The following is a 12,373-nucleotide window of genomic DNA, read 5'->3' as shown; positions in this document are numbered from 1 at the left end:
TCCTGTCCAGGGTTGCAGTTGCACATATTGTCATATATATTGCTGAGTTGCAATAAATGTGAATCTAAATTTGTCACCGGTTAGCTTAATAAATGGCCTTTGCTATTCATTGAACATTTTAACATATTTCCAACACCGTAGAAACAAAATGCATAGCACAATACATTATTTAAGCAAGTCAAAGCACCAAGCTTTTAAGCCAACTGTCAGATGTATTTTTTACCAAGCAACCTAAGTGCCAGGCCCCAGGAATTCATTGTTGAATATATTTGAAGAAGCGTGTTCTTGTCCACAACATAATTGCTGCTTATTTCCTTTTGATTGTACATCTCAATGTAGACTACGAATTATGAAATGTAATCAATAACAATTCAATTTTAGGAATAATTTTGGGGAAATTGTTCAGTGAATTGCAGTGTGCCACAGGAACTTAACAAACTGTTAAATGTCCAATTACATACTACAATGCTCACTTCAATTGCTTTATTGTAATTCAGCATTAATGAGTCGCTTTTGAATTTTTTATATATTTTTTGTAAGCATTAAAAGGTCTGCTTGGGATAAAAAAATGTCTGCATTTTGAGTTTTGATAACAAGAAGCAAATATCCATATTTTTGCATTGTTTTTAACTAGGGTGCAAATTATTTGAAAAAAAAAAAAGGGCTGTCAGTTTGAATGCTAATGGCAACAGTTTTACAAGATTGGCAAGTGTGTGGCTAAATGAAAGCGTGTGTCAGGGCAAAATAAAATGTAATCATATGTAGTACATCTCTAGAATACATGAACATTCTCTATTTTATCTGTTTAAAGGTGCTGCCCACTTACAGAAAAATAACTGTTGATGTGCCAGAAACGTAGTGTGCTCCTACCTTTCTCTTTGACTTGACAACACAACTCTGAATTTTTAAGCATAGTGTCACCCTTCAATATTTCATTTCTGGTGGATTACAAAGAACACAGACCTTTTTCATCAATGACCCCGTCACCCATCTCACTCAACCAATCTTGTGTACAGGAAATTATCAGCTCACAAGATTTCTGGCAAAATCTTTGCATGTTTCAAACAGGTACAAAAAAAAAAAAAAAATTTTCAATTATATATTTAGCAGACCAAAAGGAAGCAAATAAGAAAAGGTTATTTTCTAGCCCTCGTACACATGATCGGACTTTCCGACAGGAAATGTTCGATGACAGGCTGTTGGGGGTAAATCCAACCGTGTGTATGCTCCATCAGACAATTGTTGTCGGATTTTCCGCGGACAGATGTTGGCTAGCAGGTTTTAAAATTTTCCGCGGACAAATGTCTGTTGTCGGATTTTCCGAGCGTGTGTACACAAGTCCGTCGGACAAAAGTCCAAAGTACAAACACGCATGCTCGGAAGCAGAAGCGGTCGGTCTTGTAAACTAGCATTCGTAATGGAGAATTAACATTCGTGACGCAGCAAATTATGAAATCTCGAAATGTAGCGCACAATTCTCTTCTTCTTTAATGGGATAATAATGAAGCTGCTTTGCTGGTGATACTGATGGAGTTATTGCAAACTAATTTTCAAAGGCTTTTTTTTTCTAGTGATATCAAGAAACATATTAAAATAAGTTTTTTTTTTTTTTTTTTTATTTGGGCAACTTACCACATCACCATTATCCGTAGTTTTTAAGATCAAAGATACAACTATGTTGGTGTCCCTTGTTAATTTTAGATTGTTTACATTTATAAAATGTAACTGTCTACTCCCAAACTGTCATTTGAAGTAAAACACATAGCCAAGTATTATTCTCCACAATTTTTTTTATTGTGCATTAAAAAAGAAAACAAATAAAATTAGACATGATATCTGCCAATAGAACTTAACCAAAAAGTGCATTCTATGCATCCAAAAATATAGAAAATATACCAAATCAAATCATTATTATTCAACCAAAAAAATAATGTCAAAGCAATAACTCCAAGGCCAATAATAAATAACACGTTATCTCCTCCGATTCCGCAACATGTCTGGTTGACGAACGGCCATTTCGAAACCAACTGAAAAGCGCGAACTGAAAAGCGCAAAATGAAAAGTGCGAATCAACATTTACCAAACTTCTACTAACACAAAATTAGCAGAAGGAGCCCAAAGGGTGGCGCTAAAGAGCTGAAAAACAACGTAGTACATCACTACGTTCATATTTGTTGGCCAACAATTGTGTGCCGTGTGTATGCAAGACAAGTTTGGGCCAACGCCCTTCAGGCAAAAGTCCACGGTTTTGTTGGCCAACAATCCGATCATCTGTACGTGGCTTTAGGGTTTACATACACCATAGGTTTGATTACTAAAGGCAAATAGGCCGTTCACTTTGCAATGGAATGTTACCTTAGCTTATGAATGTGATGAAAAGTCACTTTTCAAAGTAAAAACATTTTAAATGTGCGTTTGTGCATGTTTATATCGCCAAATTTTAAACACTGCTGACTGCAGCACTGGACACTGCTGACCCTGGGGGTGTTGGTGGCAGTCAGCCATGCCACTGGAGGAGCCCTGTGTGAAATATAGGAAAGCTTCCTAAAGGTATCTCTGCATATGTTTCGGCTCTGAGTTTCCCCTACTGCTTCTTCTATGGGTCTGGATGGAATGCATTAACTTACCTTGATATTGTATGTAAATAGGCAGAATTCAGTTCCAAGACTCTAATCATAATATAGTACCAACATCCCTAAAATTCAGAAAAAGCAAAAGGTGGAGATAGGGGACTTTTAGGGTATATAGAGAAAAAGCATACTAAGATTATTAAATGACAGTGAAATAGACTGTAATCACATATGTATAAATAGGTATCATGTCCACATTTTTCAACATGTTTCGCCGATGTGGCTTCAGCAGGAAAGGGACATAAGGTTTTATTCAATAACCATAAAAACACAAAAATTAACACATAATGTCTTTTCCTTGTCAAAAGAAGTTTATTGAGTATACAATGTTATAAAGATACATAAAGTAAGTTTACAAGGATCTATAAAGTAAGCTCATTGTTTTACAGTAGGGTTTATATAGGTAAATATCATGAAATTTCAAATATTAAACATTGGGTTCACGTAAACCTAAATTAAAGATATATATCATTTCCTTAGTTACTTTTGTAGGTATTTAAATGATTTATACCTACTATACATATTGTTTACAAGTAGAGTGTATATAGGTCAAATAAATTCTGATAATGAGCTTTAGTCGTAAGGTGGAGAAAAGGAAAGAGAAAGAAGAAAAAGGGTTGAAAGGTAGAGGTATGGTCCATAAGATCATAATGTCTTTTCTATCTATTATCAGCACACATAGTGAGAAAAAAAAAATAGGGGGTGGCGTATCCACCTCCCATACCTTGAAGGGCATAGGGTGTACTCAGGAGATGTTGCTCACAGGAATTTGGCAACGCATATCCACACCTGGGTCCCAGAGTGGCCAGATCTCCAGTGGGGGAGATGTAACTTTTATCCGGGGTCACACACTGGTGCCTGTAACACAAACATGTATTCAAAATTTATGAAGTATGAACAGGGGGAGAACATGTTTAAAATAGGCTTCACTCAAACATGAATTCACCCCCAGAGTGGAGAAACCTTCAGTAGAATATCCACTGGGAGCTCATATGGACGGAATAGAGGGATTATCCTTCAGTTAATACAGCTGCATATAGATTGCACTTATATTAAAGATATTACAAAAGCCAGTAGTGATATCTACTTTACAAAAGCCCTTAGTGCCCAGTGGTCATGATAAACCGCAAGGTAATAGAAATATGTGCAGCAAAACAAAGAAGTGATCAGTCAGCACAGCCAACAGACAAAAATGCAGTTGCAGGGTCAAACCTGTCAAAAAAGACAGCAAAAGAAAAATCAAAAACTGTTATACAAATAGTGATAAGGGCTCCGCCATAATACACATATTTTAATCCATGTTTAAGGGAATTAGCATATTGCTGACCAGAATATTTGAGTTACCTGTAACCACCGCCCATTGATGCACGAGCTCCCAGGGACTCCAGTGTGACATCACAGTGTAATGGCGCCAACGTGGACGCTGTAATGAAGGTGTAAGAGGCACAAACAGGAACCCGGAAGTAGGAAGTAAATACATCGCCGACATGTGCCACAAGATTCCGTCCCAAACCTGCAGTGCTGAAACCGCCTGTCATGGAGCGTATCTGTGGACTAGATGGAAAATATTCACGGGGCACTGTGACCTATATGCATCCACGGGGCGGCCGTACAGCAGAATATGGGAACCAATCCCGCTGTACACCCTCAGGCATGACAATACCTCATTATAAGAGGGAAAAAAAATGGCAATTGATAAAAGTTACATCTCCCCCTATGGGAGATCTGGCCACTCTGGGACCCAGGTGTGGATATGCGTTGCCAAATTTCTGTGAGCAACATCTCCTGAGTACACCCTATGCCCTTCAAGGTATGGGAGGTGGAATGGCCCTCTCCCCCCTTTTTTTTTTCCTCACTATGTGTTGATAATAGATAGAAAAGACATTATGTGTTAATTTTCTCTCTTTTCTTTTCAAACACCAAGAGCTGGAAGATTGTATATGTTTTTATGGTTATTGAATAAAACGTTATGTCCGTTTCCTGATGAAGCCACATCGGCAAAACATGTTGAAAAATGTGGACATGATACCTATTTATACATATGTGATTACAGTCTATTTCGCTGTCATTTAATAGGCAAATGTGTTTGTACCTATGACTGTGTTATACACTCTATGTTTCACTTTTTATAAATTTATGAAATAAATAATACATTTTTAGATCTTAGTATGCTTTTTCTCTATGTACCCTAAAAGTCCTCTATCTCCACTTTTTGCTTTTACCTTGGTATTGTATATCTATAGGCCATGTTTCTTTTGAAAAAGCTGGTGTAATTTACAGGTTCAATACAACACAGTGGGGTTGATTTACTAAAACTGGAGCACTCAGAATCTGGTGCAGCTCTACATGGTAGCCAATCAGCTTCTAACATCAGCTTGTTCAATTAAGCTTTGACAACAAAACATGGAAGCTGATTGGTTTCTATGTACAGCTGCACCAGAGTTTCTCTCTAGTTTTAGTAAATAACCCCCAGTGTCAAACCTATTGTCCCTGAAGAAGAGCAAGCCTCAAAACACATCAGACATTTGGGCAGATGTTTTTTGGGTATACATTCATGATGTAATTCTTTTGAAAACGAGGAAGATTGAAAACGATATAATATACCATGCATAATAAATATGGCACATTTTAATTCCATGTGGGTTATACTGTACCTCTACAATCTTGGCCATTATTGTGGAGTTTTAGCTTGAAAAAATCAAATAAAATAAAGTTTTGTATGTATTTTTAATGTTTGGCTTTTGTTTTATTTTTGTGCCCTAAAAAAATCTCCACCACTTCTCAAGTTCATATTTCAACTAGTTTGGGGAGGGGCACAGAGACAGTTTCCAAGCACAATAGAATAGTGATGGTGTTTGCGCTGTGAGAATAGGAATAGAGGTGAGGGGAGTATTGCAAAAAAATGCTAGTGAAAACTGAAGTGATAATGGCAAATGAATAATTATACATCAAATCCAAGTAATAACTAGTGCGGTATAATCATACAATCAAAAAGAATAGAATCAATAGTGAACACGTGTAAAACCCATCTGACAAACACTGGGGAGCGGGCGCTGACCGAAGATTCCACACTGAGGGCATACGGACTCGGCGTTTGTTGGATTAACGCCTATGCTCTTTTTATAAAAGTGAGTTTATCACTGTTTGATCTGCCCCTGTCCCACTGTGTTTGTCGCGGAATCACGCTATATACATTTTCTATGTTTCTCCATATGATCCTAAACATCCATTACTGGGACTGTTCAAGCAATACACAGGAGATTGTTCTAACTTTGCATCAACCATCTTCCCCTTTGATCTGTGACCAGTATATGCTGTACACCTTACAGCAGTAAGGTGAGCTGTTTGCAGACACAGAGATGTCATCACTGAACATTGCACTTGATAAACGTGTGCTTCCTGGTGGTGGGATTGATCTTTTTTTGTCTGATACAGACTTTTTTCAACTTTTCCTTATTATCACATGGACTTTTTGCCACTTTTGTATCATTTTATTCTTTTGGATTTATTTTTGTGTGTTTTTTATATGATTCATCACTTGACTGGCATTTATATACATTTCATATGTTTTACACGTGTTCACTATTGATTCTATTCTTTTTGATTGTATGATTATACTGCAATAGTTATTACTTGATCTACTTGAATTTGATGTATAATTATTCATTTGCCATTATCACTTCAGTTTTCACTAGCATTTTTTTGCAATACTCCCCTCACCTCTATTCCTATTCTCACAGCGCAAACACTATCACTATTCTATTCCCCCTTTTTTTTTCTGTCTGGATCAGAGTCACAGGTATTTGCAGCAGTGCCCTCTTAGTTTAAACTTTTAGACAGCGTGGGAGTCATTTATATATAAGTCTCCAAGCACACCCTTCTTCATATTCAACACATTTAAAATACGGCTTTGTATCAGAACCATGATTTCCAACAAATCTCAGAATAAAACAAAAGCCCAGCATAAAATTTGTAGTTAACCCCAATTTGTTTTTATCCTAAGAATTGTAGTTAAAGCGGAGTTCCGATTTTCGGAATCCCCCCCCTCCAGTGTCACATTTGGCACCTTTCAGGGGGAGGGGAGAGCAGATACCTGTAAAATCCAGGTATTTGCTCCCACTTCTGGGCATAGATATCCGCGAGTACCCGCGGATATCTATGCCATATCCGGCACCTCCTCTGTCCTCCCCACTGTCTTCATACACAAGTCCCAGAAGACAGCAGGGACCTGTGGGATCGCACAACACGACTTGCGCATGCGCAGTAGGGAACCAGGTTGTGAAGCCGCAGAGCTTCACTTCCTCATTTCCTTACCGAAGATCGCAGCGCCTCCACCTGAGAGCTGAGGGACAGAACGGCTTCGGGTGCCGACATTGCGGGCGCCCTGGACAGGTAAGTGTCCATATTTTAAAAGTCAGCAGCTGCAATATTTGTAGCTGCTGACTTTTAAAAAAGAAAAAAATTCAGCAGGACCTCCACTTTAAAATCTTAGTTAACTTCTCTTATTTTTATTTACCCATTCTTTCCCTTCCTTAGCTTTTTTAACACTTTTAAAATTAGTGCCAAAGTAAAGAACTTGTTGGAGGGTGTGCGCACTTTGGCATCCTTACCTTGGGTGCCAGAGGACCTTGTCCCACATTTAGTAATAACCATTGAGTCTTTTATTGAAGTAGACAGATCTCCCAAGTTTACTTTTCTTCAAACACCAAAGACATTAGAGCACAATTTTGGCCAATGTTTTCTTTTAGTTGTAGAAAGAAAAAGGAGAGGTAGGATCCTCTATGAGAAACAGAGTATTGGTAACTGTAAGCGCAAACACACAAGTCCATATATAACAGAAGATATAAAGGGCAGAGCAACTTAGTCCATAGGGGACAGGCTGGAAGTTCAAGGGTTAAGTGGTAACCGGTAATGTAATGGTTAAAGTAGGCTGGTAGGCTAGGCGGCTGCTGTTTCCTCAGAGAGCTGGCTCTGTGATGGATGAGAGAGGGGTAGAGAAGGAAGCGCCACCTGAGTGTAGTATTAACAAATGATGTTTAATGACACCAGGTAAAAACACACTTACAGGATAAAATCATATAAAAGGCTCATCTGTATAGGTATGTGGTCCTCGGTGTTCCCTCTGATCCTGTGGTGGTGATGCTGCAGGGATGCTGGGCTGCAGAAGGTGGATTACCAGCCGGGAGCTCCTTCTGTGGCAATCAGGAAGAGACTAGGGGCCAGCATGGAGCGCACGTGGAACGTGCGTGACGTCGCAGGTCGTAAGTCCGCTTCTGGGTTCGGTATCCAGGGGAGGGATTGTCCAGGGAGGAGGGCTTGCAGGGAGGTTGAGAGAAGGCTACGCGCTCGGAGCCACTGCTCCTTCAATAGGCCTAATAGGGAGGTGTCTGCAATGTGCTTTTATATGGCAGTGCTGTGGGATAACAGGTCCCAGCGTCTGTCACAAGAAAGCACAGCGCCACCTGTGGCGGGAGGGGAATTACAAGGTAACATAATATACACAGAGAAAAAAAGGAAGTTATATAATAGTGTCATGGAAACATATATATGAAGAAGTGCATGGTAGTAAACATGGAGACAATAATATTAACAATAGTAAAAATGGGAGTAACAATGGGGGAATGGGGGCAAAAAATGGAGGTAAGTATAAATATATATATATATATATATATATATATATATATATATATATATATATATATGTGGGTATAAAAGCATAACATAATAATAATTCCCATGGTGATGATACAAAAGAACCAGAAAATGCAACAGTAAAGATAAAAAACAAAAAGAACAAAAAACAAAATAAAAAAAATAAATAAATACATAAATAAATTTAAATAAATAAATAATAAAAATAAAAATAAATGTGAAAATGAGAACAAAAATAAAAATATTATAATAAAAATATTAATATTAATAATAATAAAAACACTATTAAAAATTATTAAATAAAAAAAAATAAATAAAAATATAAATAAAAAAATAATAAAAAAATAAAAATAAATAAATAAATAGGTAGAGAAAGGCAAAAAAATGGTGAAAAAATTATGGTATAAGAAGTGGACATGGATAAAGCATGCATATTGGGAAAACACAAGGAACAGGGAAGCACGTATCTGTGCAGGGTTCTTAAAGATATATATATTGTAGCAAGGCTACATCTGTAGGGGTGGTCTCATGAGGAAACGGGGTGGCTTAAAGTAGTGTGTGCACCTCAATATCCTCGTTCAACCCCCCAGGTTCTAAAGTGCCCAAAGAGTAGATCCAGTAAGTTTCTTGCTGGCAAAGACGTTTATACCACTCAGCGGCAGGGTATTTGGCCGGGATTGATTCAATGACCCACACACTGAGGCCAGCTGTAGATCGGCCGTGGTGAGTCAGGAAGTGTTTAGGGATGCTGTGGTGGTCACGGCCTTTTTCGATAATGTGCCGGTGCTCCCCAAAACGTGCAACTGGCAGGTTAAGCAGAGGGGTTTTTTGCACTGATACATCCCTCTGAGGGGTATCAGGGTGAGTGGTGATGAGGTGGGTTGGGTAGGCCTAATTTTACTCTTAATGTTCCTGGATTTTCTATATGCCACTTTAGGTTTGGCATCGACTGTGGTTCTGAGATAAGGGTCATCCAAAAGAATAGGCCAGTGTGAAGCCAGGATCTTCTCCATTTTCTTGTATTTGTCATGAAATTGCGTTATGAAGCAGGTAGGTTGTTTACCAGTGGTAGGAGGACTGGGGATAGACTACGGTAATAATGTAAGGCCGCGTCTATAAGTGGGGTGGGGTATCCTTTGTCTAGGAATTTTTTTGACAGAAGTTGTCCATGGGTGTCATAGTCTGAGTCTCTGGTACAATTCCTTCGAAGGAGGCAGAATTGGCTCCGGAGGATGTTGTTGACCCATCTCGGATGGTGGCAGCTATCATAGTGTATAAATGAATTACCAGCAGTAGGTTTGGTAAAGTTTCTTGCATATATAGTTTTGTTGTCGTGGCAAAGCTCGAGGTCTAGAAAGGCCAAAGTGTCAGGGTCAGCAACGTGAGTGAAGGATAGGCCCAAGCTGTTATGGCTGCAGTATTGTACAAAGGTCATGATGTCATCAAACGTGCCATCCCAGATGATCACTATATCATCGATGTATCGACCGTAATATATCACGTGGGCGGCGTGGGGATGGTGAGCTGCAAGGTACATATGTTCCCAATATCCCATGGTGAGATTGGCATAGCTGGGGGCAAAAGTTAGCCCCCATGGCAGTTCCATTGATCTGGAGGTAGTGTGTGCCTTCTGATTCGAAGTAGTTGTGTTTGAGGCAAAAGGTTAAGGCCTCAAGAATGAAATTGGCTTGCCGGGGGTTGGTGAGGGGATCATTGGCCAGGAAGTGTTCAACAGCACGGACTCCCACATCGTGGGGGATGGAGGTGTATAATGATGAGACATCAAGAGAGAGCCACCAGTAGTTCTGTTCCCAGGTGTAAGGCTTCAGCATATCAAGTAGGTGGGGTCCATCACGTATGTAGGAGGGGAAGTTCTGTGCCAGAGGTTGAAGGAATTGGTCAATGTAGGTGGAAAAGCCACTAGTGACGCTGTCTATAGCAGCTACTATTGGACGGCCAGGGGGATTGGTTAGATCTTTATAGATCTTGGGTAGATGGTAGAAGTAGGGGACTTTATAGAAATTTTTTGTAATAAAAGAAGCTTCGGATTTGGAAATGATTTTTTCTGTCAGGGCTCGGTTGACCAGTGTTGCAACTTCAACTGGGATGTGGGGTCACTGGAGAGGATGGAGTAAGTATTGGTGTCGGAGAGCAGTCTACGTGATTCACGGACATAATCATCCTTTTCTTGGATCACTATACTACCCCCTTTGTCCGCGGTTTTGATGACAATGGACTGGTTGAGAGTGAGCTGTTCTAGAGCCTGGCGTTCTAAAGGGGGGAAGTTGGATTTGATGTAGATGTGTTCACGGTTGGTGTTACACATTTTGATGAAGTCCGAGTATACTACCTGGTAAATGGTTTGTAGGTAAGGGCCTTTGTTGTTGGTGGGGTTAAAAATGGATTTGGGGCGTAGTGTGGTATGCCTGACTGGAGGAGAGGTGGGGCAGTGTTGGGTGAGCCATTCCAGGTCGGCGTTAAAGTTTTCGGCATATAGTTCCTCGAGTTGAGCAAGTGCAGGTTGATCAGTCTCATCAAGTATGTCATGGTCCGTTGGGTGAGGTGTCTGGTAAGTATTGTCAGACACCTGTTTGGAGGATTGGATGCTGAAATATCTCTGAACAGTCAGGTCTCTGATAAATTTGTTGAGATCCTTGAATAGCGTAAAGATATTGGGTTGCATGGTGGGGGCAAAGGTGAGCCCCTTACCAAGGAGGGATATGTCATATGAGGTGAGTACAGTGCGTGACACCGTAGTCTATCCCCAGGCCCCAACCATCCTCCTACCACTGGTAAACAACCTACCAGCTTCATCACGCAATTTCATGACAAATGGAGAAGATCCTGGCTTCACACTGGCCTATTCTGTTGGAAGACCCTCATCTCAGAACCAGTCGATACCAAACCTAAAGTGGCATATAGAAAATCCAGAAACATTAAGAGTTAAATTGCACCCAGTAGAATTAAGCCTACCCAACCCACCTCATTACCACTCATCCTGATACCCCTCAGAGGGATGTATCAATGCAAAAAACCCCTCTGCTTAACCTGCCAGTTCATACAACACAGTCAGAAAACCTTCACTGTCAAAGGAAAAAACTATACCCTAAACGAATTCTACAACTGTTCAACTGACTTCATTATATACTGCCTCACCTGCCCCTGTGGTCTAATATATGTCGGCAGAACCATCAGAGCCCTAAGGGCACATTTTGGGGAGCACCGGCGCTTTATCGAAAAAGGCCGTGACCACCACAGCGTCCCTAAACACTTCCTGACTCACCACGGCCGATCTACAGCTGGCCTCAGTGTGTGGGTCATTGAATCAATCCCGGCCAAATACCCTGCCGCTGAGCGGTATAAACATCTTTGCCAGCAAGAAACTTACTGGATCTACTCTTTGGGCACTTTAGCACCTGGGGGGTTGAACGAGGATATTGAGGTGCACACACTACTTTAAGCCACCCCGTTTCCTCATGAGACCACCCCTACAGATGTAGCCTTGCTACAATATATATATCTTTAAGAACCCTGCACAGATACGTGCTTCCCTGTTCCTTGGTTGTAGGTGTGGGAACAGCTGCAAATTCCACAGCCTCCGCCATAGGTGTGAAACAGGAAATCAGGTGTCGTAATCGGGTGTGGGTGTGAGAATCCCTGAGATTCCCGCACCTGCAGCCACCCGCATAGGTGTAAACCGAGCCTTTGTGAGTGAGTGGCAGGTGGTACATTGTTTCGTTAATTACGTCTCTTTTTAAAAGCTTGCAAGGATGAAATAATTAAAGATGAACATTGTTTTTGGTGTAAGGGTGTATTGGGCTTTAAAAGGCTGCTCAGGCATAGGGAAGCTATTTTCATTTTTATTGTTTATATTTTAAAAGCTAAGAAAATTTGTAAATGTGAAAGCAAAATTTTTTATTTCCTTGGCACAAATAATTTCTGTAATACCACTCCACTCATCCCTAAAAGTGGCCTTTGGGGGTTTTTACTGACATTTTCCCTGCTTGTATAATAGAATTGGAATATGGCACATAAGTCATATGCTGTAAGTACTGTATATATACGATAGAAAGGGTCATAAAACTCAACAA

This window comes from Aquarana catesbeiana, linkage group LG05, assembly GCF_042186555.1.
Source record: "Aquarana catesbeiana isolate 2022-GZ linkage group LG05, ASM4218655v1, whole genome shotgun sequence".
Lineage (NCBI taxonomy): Eukaryota > Metazoa > Chordata > Amphibia > Anura > Ranidae > Aquarana > Aquarana catesbeiana.
This window is presented reverse-complemented; position numbering follows the sequence as displayed.